General features: G+C 37.5%; 1 pseudogene; it reads right to left on the bottom strand.

The window, feature by feature from the left end:
- Window positions 1-8,394: 8,394 nt before the first annotated feature.
- On the bottom strand, window positions 8,395-14,915 carry LOC148046791 (vomeronasal type-2 receptor 26-like; annotated as a pseudogene).
- Between the last annotated feature and the right edge of the window lie 261 nt (window positions 14,916-15,176).

The following is a 15,176-nucleotide window of genomic DNA, read 5'->3' as shown; positions in this document are numbered from 1 at the left end:
AAGCTTAGAAGATGTCAGGCCTGCAGTTATATTCCTTTTAGGATCTTTGACCTGCCACACACTCTCTTATTTCATTATGCTGTTTCATTATTGTAGTAATTGGAAGGGGGGAATAGAAAGGAGTAAAATTGTGGAATGTTTTGTTGTCATTCTTTTCTAGAAGCCCAAGGTCATCTTTTGTCTCCGCACCTCTGCACCTGACCGGAACCAGCTGGGTGTAGATGGCAGCGTGGAAGAAGAAGATTGGACCATGTGATGGGTTTGTGAGTGTGGGGACAAGATCATGAACTTTCAATTGGTTGGGAATCCGATGTAACTTCCAGAATTGGGATCCCACAGAGGTGCTAAGATGTCTGACTTATTAAATTGGAACTTTAAGGATCGTTTTGCCTTGGACTCCAATTTAATTCTGCATGATACTTGGAACGATGACACAACAATTACAAACTCAATAAATTTTACATTTGAAAGAACACTGACAAATACAAAGTTAATGATTCTGTGATAAATGTATATTTTTAAAATGGAAATATACTTCTTACTGTATTTATGTAATTCTTTAGGAATTCATGTAATGTCTGTGCAAACATCGGACATCATTTGATGTTCGTCAATATCTGAAAAATCCTAACAGGGAATAAGAAACTTAGATGACCAAAATCAAGTTCACTGTACGTGATGAAAAGGAGAAATCATTAGGTTAAAGAATCCTGGGAAATGGGGAAAGTGAAGAAGCATGAGCACAGATTTTGAAATGGGAAAAATAATAAATCTAAATAATCATAAACATCCTACACAAATCTTTCTTTGACAGAAATGCCCCTCTGCCCCGATCACTAATTAATTAATGAATTTCTCTTTTTGAGTTGCTCCCTATGGTTGATCAATCTACGTTTGATGGCAAGGAAATGTCATCCTTTTCTGTAACTCACTATGCATTTATAAATTTATATCACAATGTCATTGCACATGTTTTATCCTATAATTCTTTTCTCACTTGCCACATCATATTAATTTTATTTTTCTTTATTTTACTTGATTTTTATTTAGGGTTGGTAGGGACTTCTGAGGTCTTTTAGTCAAACACCCTATGCAAGGAGAAGATCCTAGCCACAGCCTGTTATTACTTTTTGAAGATCTGGACCATTTCTTGCATAGTTGGAATAATAATAGCAATAACAGTAGACTTATATACCGCTTCATAGGGCTTTCAGCCCTCTCTAAGCAGTTTACAGAGTCAGCATATTGCCCCCAACAACAATCCGGGTCCTCATTTTACCCACCTCGGAAGGATGGAAGGCTGAGTCAACCCTGAGCCGGTGAGATTTGAACCGCTGAACTGCTGATCTAGCAGTCAGCCTGCAGTGCTGCATTTAACCACTGCGCCACCTTGGAATGCTGCAAAGTTGCACACAAATTGCACACACAGTGCAGGAGAGCGTCCACTGTTGTATGGTCAGACACTGCTTCTGCTTGTAGGTTAGATGTGATGCTAGTTGTTTCCATTGCCCTCCGGAAAACAAAATTGGACAGGAAATAAACGTCAGGCAGAAAACGGATCCACACATAATCACGTTCAATTAATCTGATTTATTGCCTTTTAAAAGATGAAGATAAATGTACAAGATTCAAAAACTCAATACATTTTATGCTTGAAAGAACACTTACAAATCAGAAACTGATATCCTATGATACAGTGTTAACTGTACGGTCAGAAAATGGTAATCAGCTTTTTACTGTTTTTATGTAACACTTTAGGAATGGATGAAAATGTCTCTCCAAACACTGGGCATCATTTGAGCCAATATCCAAAAGATCCTAACAGGGAACAAGACAGCTAGATCACCAAAATCAAATTCAATGGATGTGTTGAAAAGAAGAAAGGATTTGGTTCAGGAATCTTAGAAAATGGTAATAACGCAACAACATGAGCACTTCTTTTGGAACCGACAATCGTTATAAATCTTAATAATCATAAATATCATACACAAATAGTTCTTGGACGAAAATGAAAAAGAACTGTTCTTATAACTTTATATACAATATTTTTCTTATAGGTGGCATTCTTTTTATTTTTTTTCTATTATTTTTTTCTTTTTTTATTATCTATACTGATAGATAGTGAATATTGAAAATTTCCTCAGAGATCTAGATGAGACTGTTAAAAAGGCTGTGGAACCATATATTTTTTTACTACATACTTTAGGGTTGGGTAGTATGTTGCCAGCTGTCATGGAGAAAGGAAGGGAAGGAGGAAGGGAGGGAGGGAGGGAGGAACGTCTAAATTAATACAGGTTCTCCACTGAATCTTGGATTCCTAGAGCTTCTTTCTATATCATTGGGCTTATGCAAATATCATCACGATGTGCTCTCCTTTAAAAGGAGGGTCCTGATTTTGGACTTTACCTTTTCCTCAAATTGCATATGACAAATTGCAGGAAATTCATTTAAATATACACTATGAAATTCTTTCTGTTTTTCTTTTCTTTGATAGCTATGTCAAAACCTGAGTTGTTAAATTTAGAAAAAACAATAATATACTTCCCCCCCCCCAATGTATACAAATTATAATTTGATTTCTTCTCCTTCTTTAGGGTCCCTTTCTGATATACAATTTCTTTCATCAGGACTGTGGACTGTAAGACTAGGGCAAAATCTAAGTTTTGTCTGTAAAGTTACAGTTATCTAATAGTAATAGTAATCACTAATAGTAACTTTGGTTGGGACTGGATCCATCAGCCTCCAGGAAAATGGTTACAATGATTGGCAGAATCTACCTCTATGATTTAGTTATTCAGTTATTAGTTTGTTTATTTATTTGTTCATTTATTTAGTTTGTCAAACATGTAGAAGATAACAGGTATAAGTATAAACATGCAAATGAACAAAGGAAATGAGTACAAATAAATGGAGACAGTAGGAAAGGAACAGTTCGAACATTGATGTGCTTATGCACACACCCTTTATGGACCTCTTAGGAATAGGGTGAGGTCCCCAGTAGACAGTTTAAGGTTAACGTTTAGGGGGTTTGAGGATGTAACAACAGACTCAGGTAGAGCATTCCAGGCATTGACCACTCTGTTGCTGAAGTCGTATTTTCTGCAATCGAGTTTGGAGTGGTTTACTATAAGTTTGTATCTATTGTGTGCTCATGTATTATTGCAATTGAATCTAAAGCAGTCATTAACAGGAAGGATGTTGTAGCAGACAATTTTGTGTACTATACTTAGGTGAAGATGGAAGCAAATGATGGAAGCAAATGGTATTCATCTTTTTTTAGAGCTGCACCACTATTGCTTCAGACAATGCCAAGAATGAGCTTTCCCTTCAGTTGAACTCCTTGTCAGCTGCTGACACTTCCATGTATTATTGTGTCAGAGAACCACACTGTCTAATTTTGCCTAATCTTCTGAGCAAAATCAGGAAGCTGATTCTGACAGAACAGTTTTTCCCCATCCAGCAGATCAAAATTCAGATATTGAAATATCCCAGAAAGTGTGCGTCAGGGTTCCAAGTAACAGACCCAACACAATCAAAACTCCGAGGCCAAGGTGCTTCTCAAACTCCAAATTTATTAGGCATGTCATATTGGCACGTTTAGTGAAAACCCGACTCTGAAAGTACTATGGTTTTGCCCACCCAAATTAAAAGCTCTTTCCCTCAGACCAGAGATCGGCAACCCACAGCTCTGGAGCTGCATGTGGCTCTTTCATCCCTCTGTTGCAGCTCCCTGTTACCGTCGCTTCCACAATTGATAGGGTATTCAGTTAGGAGAGGTAGAGGAAAAAGGACGTCATGCTAGGAGGAGACTCTATGGTAGGATAACCGGACTTCAGGTTGGCAGAGGAAAAAGGACATTATGATAGGAGACTTTGTGGTGGAACTGGACTTATGATTGGTTCCAGAATTGATCGGAGGGCTTCTGGTTACAACCTTTGTGGCTCTTTAAGTGTTTAATGTTGCCGACTCTTGCCCCAGTCCATATGTCCATCACATGGTCCAATCCGGTCACCGTCCCAACTACAGTTGGTTTCCATCCAGGCCTCCCCTGCATCTGGAGAGAATGTCCTAAGTTCCCAGAAGAAAGAATTTTATTCTGGCTATAAGTCCCCATCTGTCTCTATCTCCCCCTCCTGTTCCCACAGCTTCAGCCAGCCCTACTGTGGCAGCAATGAAGATGCCCCAAAATGACTTCAGGATTGACAGAGTGGACCTAGCCAAGAAGTTCAATTCAAGGAAAGTACAGTTTTTTTTGTGTGTTTTTTTTTTTTAAACAGCCTTCTGCTGAATTGATGCAGCTGGCTGAGTCTACTCCAAGGAATTTAGGCTGATTATTCTTGGGAATTCTAATAAAGCATAACAATCAACCTATTATTGATGCCATGGAAATGACATCTCCTTGTGCAAACTGACAGTGTGGGTAAAAACTGGGTGGAATTTGGATTGCAAGTTTATCAGAGATGTTTCATCTTTTAATCTTTCTCACATTCCACCCCAGATTTTATTTTATTTTTTATTTTATTATTTTATTTTAATTTTTACACTATATTCCACCTTAATCATTTCTACAGAATAACAGAGTTGGAAGGGACCTTGGAGATTTTCTAGTCCAACCCCTGCTCAGGCAGGAAATTCTCTACCATTTCATGTATATGGTTCTCCATCTCTTCTTAAAAACTTCCAGTATTGGATCACATAAAGTTTTTGAAGGCAAGTCTGTCAGAGTTTGCTGCAAAAAATCACATCCAGAAAGCACAGACAGGATTCAGCAGGATTCATTAACTTCTCTTTATATACAATATAACACATAAGTACATATACAATACCAACAATGGTTCTTCCAACATGGTAGAGAGAAGAGATTGAAAATAAGTACAACCACAGGCAGAGTACAGCAGAGAAGAGCCCAGATAGTAGACTAGATCAGTTCCCTTGCACAGACTCAGAGCTGCATAGGTAAGTCACGCCCAGGCTCCAAGCCATCTGGCATGGCTCTCAGTCACCAAATTGCATTGACCCAGTTGCATTGCCTATAAATTGGCTAACCTTGTTACCATGTATCTGCCAGTTCATGAATATTCTGACAAAGTCATTCCACTGTTTAATTGTCCTGTCAGGAAAATTCTCCTTAGTTCTAGCTTGGTCCTTTCCTTGATTAGTTTCAATCCATTGCTTCTTGTTCTGCCTTGTGGTGCTTTGGAAAATAGGTTAACCCCCATCTTCCTTATGGCAATCCCTTAGTGATTGTGACACTGCTATAATCTCACCCCAGTCCTTCTTTTCATTAAACTAGACATATCTAATTCCAACAGCCATTTCTCATGGTTTGCTCTTTAGTCATCATGGCAAAGTTAATAAACTTCCCTTCTCAAAGATGGGGGGGGGACTACTGTTCTGTCCTTGGCTTCAAGAGCCCTAATGAAACTGAAGATATATTATCTTTTGGGCTGCTTGGAGGTCATCCTTTGGTTGCCCCTAAAAACTGGTTGAGGATTTTCTCTGCTTTGATCCATGTAAATAAGCACTGGGGCATCTCTTAATTGACATGTGGTACTATATCTCAATGGGAATTTTAGCTCCACCCACCTCCAGGACCGGGTCCATAGCAAAGATGTAGTATCTATGTGGAAGAGGGACTGCTTTTTCTTCCCGAAAAAACTTCAGGAAAAACTAAGTATTTAACTGGTAACTTGTTTTTTGTCCCTTTGCAGTGTCCTACCAGTGACTGCAATAGATCTTCTGATCTGCTGTTTGTACTTGGACAAATTGGCAAGTTGGAGCTATAAAAGACAGAGTTACAGCCTGCAGTCTATAATAGGATGGGAAGTTTTAGCCACTCAGCTCATAAGATTAATGGAATGTGAAGGTGGCTGGTGATATATAGGGTTAAAAGTATAGTATGCTGGATTACTGCTATTAGCAGCAGGGACCACATAATTGGACCAACTTTTAAATTTTGTGAAGTATTGTTTCTACTTGTTTTGGAATGTTTAGAAGGACAGTAGGGATTTATACAATTGTAACCATGGTGAAGCCTATAAATCCAGCTCTTTAGGGAACAAGAAAGCTAGATGACCAAAATCAAATTCAATGGAGGGGTTAAAAAGAAGAAAGGACTTGGTTAAAGAATCCAGGAAAATGGTGAAAACATATCAACGTGAGCATTTATTTTGCAATTGACAATCACAATAAATCTGTTCCTATAACATATATAGTATTATTTTTCCTACAGACAGCATTCTTTCTATTTCTTTTTAGGCAATGTCTCCGAGGCAGTATCATGATAAACTAATTTCTCTTAATAAGTTGTTCCCTAAGGTCAGGCCGCAAAATAATGATGTAGCATTTTGGCAGGAATATGCATCCCAGGATTGGAGCACTGGAGACCAAAATGGAGAAGACCTCCACACCTACCATGTCTTTTCCTTTTGTGCTCAGAGAGGCTGAAAAGAAGGAGATCCACACACTGCAGAAGGCCAACATGCTGAAGGTGATGAACTTGGCTTCATTAAAGCTGTCAGGTAATTTACGTGCAAGAAAAGCCACAATAAAGCTGGCAATGGCCAAGATACCCATGTAGCCCATGTGTGCTTCTCTGAAAAAAAATAAGGTGATTCATAGTACATTCAAGGCTTGGTTACATAGACATAATGTAGTCAATTCTTGAACATATGAGGATGCCAGTCATGTATCATGTGCAAGAGCAAAATTTCAGGAGGACCAAATTTTCATCTGGTTCCCTAAACTTGACTAATATTATGCAGAGCTAAAGTACCAATGAAACAGCAATATTTAGAGAGGAATCCCAACAGGGGAAGGAAGCCATCTTGTTGGAATACCATATCTTCTCCCAAAGTATGATTGTGGGCTCAAAAGTTCAACTTCCAAATGATTGATGCTGATATATAATGAGTTTTTGAGAATTTCCTCAGAGATTTAGAGGTACCTGTATGAAAGCTGTGGAAACATTATTTTTATTACATTCATGAGGGCTGTGCAGTGAAATATCAGCTATCAAGGAGGAAGGGAGGGAGGAACGAAGGGAGGGAGGGAGGGAGAGAAGGAAGAACTCCATAAAAACAATACAGGTTGTCTAGAGAACCTTGCAAGAACTCTCGGGGATCGTGCTAAGACCAGATGACTTCAAAGAAAATTTGATCAAATTTGAAGCAAAATTTCAGCTTCCTCAAAGAAAAAAACTCGGTCCACTTGCTTTTTAAAAAAGCATCTTTGTGGCTACTGTGACTCCTCTGCCATAGAAACTATAGCACAAGAGCTTCCAGCTGTCCCAGGGATACTTTCCAGGTTCTGACTAATGAGCTCAAGCAAATCAGAACTCCAAGGCTGGATTCTTCCTCAATATTCCTAAATATTTCCCAGGGTTTCTGCATAAGTAAAATAGAAAATCATTCCCTCCCCAAGTGTAACTGGTCACATTGTCCAATTAAATGATTTGGGGGGGCTACCTTGGTACTCCCATTCTACATATTCTGACATCTATGGAGATGACCTTGGTTCCAAAGAGAAAGATTGGTGCTTTTTCTGGCAGGACATTCAAACTTCTCCTCACCCCCCAATCCCCACACAGACATCTCAACAATATATGGCAACAAAGAAATGAGAAATGGCTCCTGCCAGGTTCAGTTTGAAATTGACAGATATTGGATGCACCAAATTCTGCATCTTTTGTATTATTTGGAACATTGTCAAAGGAAATAGATACCATAAATTGTGGAGCATAACATCTACTGTTGCATGGTCATCTGCTGCTTCGCTTCTGCTTTTACATCATATGGCATTCTGATGTTTTCCATTGTTCCCCAGAAAACAATTGAAGGAGTGAAGATTAATATCAGACAGGATAAAAAAACAGCTGCACACACCAAGGTTCAAATAATCTAATTTATTGCTTGAAGTCTTTGCAGAGGAATATACTCAAATAATGGTCATGCTTTTCTAAGATGCAGTTAAGCTTACAAGAATTACAAACTCAATAAATTTCACATTTGAAAGAACACTGACTAATACAAAGTTAGTGATACTTTGATAAATTTATGTTTTTAAAATGGAAATATACTTCTTGCTGTATTTATGTAATACTTTAGGAATTCATGTAATGTCTCTGAAAACATGGGATATCATTTCATGTTCATCAAATCTGATAAAACCTAACAGGGAATAAGAAACTTAGACAACCAAAATCAAGTTCAATGCACGTGATGAAAAGGAGAAAGCATCAGGTTAAAGAATCTTGGGAAATGGGGAAAATGAAGAAGTATGAGCACAGATTTTGAAATGGGCAAAAATAATAAATCTAAATAATCATAAACATCCTGAACAAATCTTTCTTTGACAGAAATGCCCTTCTGCCCCATCACTTATATGTTAAATATAGGTATTAGTCATTCTAGTAATATTTTCAGCAATTCTTCGGAGCCAGAAATTAATTTCTCTTTATGAGTTGCTCCCTGTGGTTGAGGTCGGGACGGAAAACAATGATGTAGCATTTTGGGAGGAATATGCATCCCAATAATGCAGCGCTGGAGACCAAAATGGAGAAGACCTCCACAGCTACCATGGCTTTGCCTTTTGTGCTCAGATAGGCTGGAAAGAAGGAGATCCACACACTGCAAAAGGCCAACATGCTGAAGGTGATGAACTTGGCTTCGTTAAAGCTGTCAGGTAATTTACGGGCAAGGAAAGCCACAATAAAGCTGGCGATGGCCAAGATACCCATGTAGCCCAAGACACAGTAGAAGAAGAAAGCTGACCCCTCATTGCATTGTAAAATCATTTCTTGGGGCTGTGAATGCATGTCCAACTCCGGGAATGGGGGAGATGTCGACAACCAAACAATACATATACATACTTGGAAGAAAGAGCATGAGAGTACAATAGAAAAGGCCAATCTTTTCCCCACCCATTTCCTCATTGAGAACCAGGTTTAGTGGCCATGAAAGCAACAACTACCGTGGTTGTTTTGGCCAGTACACTAGAAATGGCCACCGAGAAGGTGATGCCAAACATTGATTGTCGGAGAAGGCAGGTCACTTTTCCAGCCTGGCTGAGGAATAGCAAAGAGGAGAGAAAACAGAGCAAAAGAGAGACAAGGAGGGTGTAGGTGAGGGACCTGTTGTTGGCTTTGACAATGGGAGTATCTTTGTTCTTAATAAAAATTCCAAGAATCCAAGAGGTCCAGAAGAAGAAACCAAGAGCTGTTGAGGCTGAACCAATTCCTAAGGGTTCTTCAAAAGTTAGGAAAACCAGCAGTTTCAGTTTACATCCATTCTTTTCTTTATTTGGATAATGATCTTCTGAACATTCAAAACAATCATCCATATCTGGAAGGAAAATCAAGGATATTTTTTCATCAAGGCATTGCATATTACTGAAAATTATCTTATTAATTTTATTCATCAAAATAGTTTGTTAAAGTTTGCTTGAGTCTAATGAAAAATGGTAGATTTCCTACCCTACCATTTTGATTTGAAATCTTCCCTTCTGGACATGGAACACAGTCAAAGCAGCAGAACTGATTCCCCTCAATCCCTTTCTTCCAGGATCCAGGGAAACAAGGGTCATTGCATCGAGAAAGTGGAAGAACCTGATGATAAAGATAAAATATTTTGAAATTGGAGATATTTAAAACTGTTTGTAATTTATCTCCTTTATGGAAGAGAATTACTTTTGACTTCCCAAAGGCTTCTTATTTGATCAGTAAATAAAATCATGACATGTTGACAATCTATTGTAAATGCAAACCAAACATGCAAACAATGCTTTTACACTGCAATATCATTTTTTTTTCAATTCAATGAGTGCTTGATCATCAACAGCATTTGAAAAGAATATGCCTTCGTTTCTTTTGAAAATGAGAAATCAGATTTTGAAAAAGACTAGGCTCAAAATGGTATCATCATGGTTGATTCACTAATTAGGTACCTGGTTAAAAGCTCGATTCCAAACAATCACATCTTCATCAACCCATAATTCCTTCCCTTTTGGAGCCTTTAGATCCAGCTTTCCAACTCGAACTCTCTGAAAGGATCTATTTGGAAAAGTGATCAAGTTGGTGATGTCGAATCCACCAGTTGCTTCCCCTTTATCATTCAGAAACACTCTCCCCCCAGCTGAATTGTTAAAAGAAATGCCTTGAAGAAATGAATGGAGCTAATTGAAAGGGAATAAAAGAGAGAGGGAATTAAAAGCAACATAATAGAGAAGACAAAAAGATATCCATGTTACATTCACTCATTCTGCCCTATACAATAACTATTATTAAATACCTAAACTTAGAAATTTTATAATCAATATTAAATGGAAATATATATGTCAACTCTTTGATTTATTTGATATTATTTTAAGGAAATATAACAATGCAGAGAATCGGAAAGAAAATAGCCTTTTGGAATTGTATCACTTTATCCATTTACTAACAAAACTAATTCAAGATAGATAATGTATAATATTTACTCATTGGTACAAAGCTGTTTCAGAGTCTGAGGTCTGGTTAATTTCCAGATTTTAGAATTTGAGACAGAAACTTTCTTTAATAGATAAATGAGAGTTAGAATCTGATAGAGACTGTTGCAAATATAAGGTTGTTTCATACTATGCATGCTACATTTAAAAAGGGCCTACTATGCCTCTAAATATCCCAAAGAGACAGAAAACTAAGTTAGTCACTTAGCTGGAGAATTGATTACTTTTTGAAGAGATAACAAAAAGTAATATAAATTATCCTTTTAACTATTATTGTTCAAGTTATGCTGATTTATTAAATATTATTTATCATTTGTGGTATCTATTTTATACTGAACTACATAACACAGATGCAAGATACCTTGAATGTTTTCTAGTAATAAGCCAGCTCAATGAGAAGATCCTACAACATTTCAAACAAATGGCTGTCTAATAAACAGCTTGTGACCAAAAAAAAGCTTCTTCCAATATGTTAAATACAAGAAAAAAGACAAGGAAACAATTGCTCCATTGCTGGGAGAAAGTGTCAAGAAGGTACAATCAACAGGGAGTAAGCAAAACAACTCAATTTGGGTTTTTTTGCCACTGTCTTTACACAAAGAGAAACAGCAATCCAACATATCAAAAACAACCCCATAAAAAACAGATTAGGAACAGATGTTAAAATAGGGAAGAAAATTGTATATGAGCACCTGTCTACCCTAAATGAGTTCAAATCACCTGGATAGATTACACCAGAAAGTTCTGAAGAAACTGGCAGATGAGATAGCAGAACCACTGAACTATATCTTTCAAAGATCCTAGAGCACTATGGAACAGCCAGAGGACTGGAAAAGTGCTGATGTAGTTCCTATCTTCAAAAATGGAAAAATATAGATCCAGGAAACCTCAGAGCTATCAGCCTGACCTCAATATCAGGGAAGATTCTGGAAAAGACAATCAAGCAATGAATCAGAAAAAAACTAGAAGCCCACAAAGAAAAAAACAAAAACCAACATCGTTTTGTCAAAAAGAGATCATGCCAGATTAATCTTGTTGCATTCTTTGGCAAAGTGACAAAATTAGTTGATATACTTGGACTTCAGTAAGGCATTTGATGAAGTAGACCATAACCTACTACTAGATAAAGTACAAAATGTGGGTTAGACAGCATCACCATCAGATGGATTCATAACTGACTGACCAACTGCACTCAAAGTGTAGTTGTCAATGGAATTTCATCTACATGAAGGAAAGAATGCAGTGGGGTACCCTAAGGCTCGGTTTAAGGCCCAGTGCTCTTCAACATCTTCATCAATGACTTGGAGGGGGGAACAGATGTGGAACTCATCAAATATGCAGATGACACCAAACTGGCAGGAATAGCCAACACTCAAGAAGATAGGCTCAAGATACCGAAAGATCTTGACAGACTTAAACATTGGAGGCTATCTAATAAAATGAAATTCAATAGTTAAAAAAGTAAGGTTCTACATTTAGGCATGAAAATAAATACAGGTAGTGTATATGTAGTTCCTTGCTCAAAAGTAGTAATTTTTAGGAGGGATTTTGGAGTCTTGGTGGACAACATATTTAAATATGAGCCAGCAGTGTCCAGATACTGACAAAAAAATCCATCCCAGTTCTAGGCTGCATAAAAAGAGGGAATAAATAAGGATCACTTGAACAGTTAATACCACTTTAAATTACCTTCGTAACCCCATACAATACTGCCTTCATATTTGGCTGCCACAATGTAAAAAAAAGATGCTGAGACTCTAGAAAGAGTGCATAGAATAACAATAAAGATGATTAGGGGACTGGAAACTAAACATATGAAGAACAGTTGTAGGAATTGGGTAGATTAGAGATTAGATAACCATTTGTCTGAAGTGGTGTAGGGTTTCCTGTCTCAGCAGTGGGTTGGACTAGAAAAACTCCAAGGTACCTTTCAACTCTGTTATTCTATTCTATTCTATTCTATTCTATTCTATTCTATTCTATTCTATTCTATTCTATTCTATTCTATTCTATTCTATTCTATTCTATTCTATTCTATTCTATTCTATTCTATTCTATTCTATTTCTATTTCTATTGTAAATATCTGCTATTATGGAGCACCCAGAATTTCTGAAAGCAATTTTTCCTCGACTAATTACTGTCAAGAAAGGGTTCTATTTCTATTTTTTTCCACCCATGCAGAATATATTAAGAGTTTCCACAATGGGTTCTAAAGGTAATTCTATTTCAAACTGCTGATTGAAATAAAAGTAGCCTCCAGTGCCAATGGAATACCTGCCAAGGCTGTAGCTGTGGAAGATCAGGGATTTTAATCATCATGGTTTTCCTCCTATTGAACCTCAACATGTCTAGAGCCTGCAAAGCATGAGCCACAGCATAAACAGCATTGTAGACACTGTAGCTTTGGCCAGTCATTTCCATTTCAAACAGAGGTGCTGGAAGGTCCTCCAGCTTCATCTCCTCAGTGCATCTCCTACTGTGTATTTCTTGTAACTCTGACTTTGGAAATGAACAGTCAAATGACTGTTCCCAATTATCTTGTCGAAACCCATCTCTGGAGTCTGAAAGAGGATTAATTGTCTGAAGAAATTCCCTGAAACCTGCAACAGCTGTTGAATGAATGGTGAAGGAAAGAGCCCCATGGAACATCTTGAGATCCGAATTGATTGTAACGCCTGATAGTACAAAATCAATCATTGCAGTCACGATCCACACCTTCCCAATTAAGGCAGTTTCCATTCTTTCAGGATCTGTTATAAATATAACAAATCCTAGCCATATAATTACACAGGATGGTCCATAGACAAGAAATGCATTAGAATTGCTATTCAACATATTAATTGAAGTAATGAAAATTTGTAGATAGGTTTCTTCCACGTTTTCAAAGTGTATTGTTGGGTCAAGCCTTTCTATGAATTCTGAACATATTCCATTCTGTGAAAGTAAGGGCTGCATTTTCTGTAAGAATTTTTCTCCATTGTTATTACGAACAGAAAATATCCCAATCCATGTCCACCTGAAATGGTGAAGGAGTTGGATGATCCCAATGTACTGCTGGTCCTCTTTGGGGACCATGAAATAAAGTGAAGAGGGCTTACTGGTCTGAAATTCCTCCTGAGGTAATGCGACACAAGTCAGCTAAAAGAAAGTCCAGTTGAATTCTGATGAGACTTTTGTTCAAATTTAATTTTTCCAATTGTTTTCATTTAACATATATCCAAGGAAAATTGTTGTCCTAGCATTTCCTAAAGAATATAGACACAATTTTGGGGAAATATTTCAATCATATGCACTAGATCAGGGGTGACAATCTCAAGGCCCAGCGGCTGGATAGAGCCTAGGGAGTTCTTAGATCTGGCCCACAGGGCTTCCCTGGAAACAGTGAAGGACTAGCCCCCGTGCCTCAGCCTGGCCCTCTCAACCTACATTTTAGCTTTCAGCGTGCTAGAGGATGTTCTCGCAGCCAAAAAAAGAGCTCGCAAGAGCCCCCTGTGCCCCTCTGGTCAGACCTAAGTGTAGTACATAACATTATCTGCTACAATGTCCCACTTGTCAATGACTAATTCAGCTTCAAACACAAAAACACATGAGCACACAATAGATGCAAACTTAAGGTAAAATGCTCCAAACTCGATTTCAGAAAATATGACAACAGAACTGTCATTGGCTGGAATGCACTACCTGACTCTGTGGTTTATTCTCGAAATCCCCAAAGCTTTAACCTTAGACTGTCTACTATCAACCTCTTCCCTTTCCTAAGGGGTCTGAAAGGGTCCTGCATAAAGGCACCAGCGAGCCTACTGTCCATGTCCTAATGATCCTTTTTTATTCGTATCCATTTCATGTATTATAATCCTGTTTATGCTTACATATGTTATCTAATACACACTTCACAAAATAAATAAAAAAAATAAAATCAATTATTTTAGCAAACAAATTCAAATATTCAAATAATAGCTATTCCTTATATTCACTTTGTGTAACTGACATGGTAGTTTCAAATAACAATGCTAAATATTTGACATTAAGCCATGCAGAACATTCCAACACTTATTAACGCAAACCTAAGCCTAATTTTTATGTATATAAATTATTCCATAACAACAATAAGATTATGAATTTTCTTCTAAACCCCTTTTGAATGTACTTGTGGAATCTTTAAGAATCCTATAATTTCAGCTATATAAGATGATGTGGCAAAATCCAGTCCCCCAATGATAGCCTTGAGATTCTTCTGGCTATCACATTTGTAGTTTGGGACAAATTCCTGGTATTTAAAAAGCAGGTCCAGAGTGGTACGATAGGTCATCCTTGGGTTGTTGTAACTGTCATAGATATGGAACCCGAGAGTGACATTGGGTAAGATCTGGGAGTCCTCATTGATCTCCTTCACAGCAAAGGCCAAGGCAAGGATGTGCTGGTAGAATTTCATTATTATACTGCAAAAGATTTAAATATCTCATTGGAAAAAGAAATTTATTATTCTCATAAGAAAGGTTGCATCATTGATTTCTTTAAAATCAAGTAAAAAACCAAAAAGTGTACTCTCTCATAACTAGAAGGACAAGATATAACCCCTATATTGATGCTCTCATAAGAAAATTAGAGGAAACAGATTAAGATTAGGAAAAGAGGAAAAAATCCTTACAATGGTATGTCATAAGGTGTTAGAGAAGGATATTCCTTAAAATCA

The sequence above is a fragment of the Thamnophis sirtalis genome, unplaced genomic scaffold (assembly GCF_051295495.1).
Source record: "Thamnophis sirtalis isolate CommonGarterSnake01/CBP01778 unplaced genomic scaffold, rThaSir2_p1.2 scaffold_4, whole genome shotgun sequence".
In the NCBI taxonomy this organism is placed as follows: Eukaryota; Metazoa; Chordata; class Lepidosauria; order Squamata; family Natricidae; genus Thamnophis; species Thamnophis sirtalis.
The sequence above is the reverse complement of the archived record's forward strand: the minus strand, read 5'-3'. Positions and strand labels throughout refer to the sequence as shown.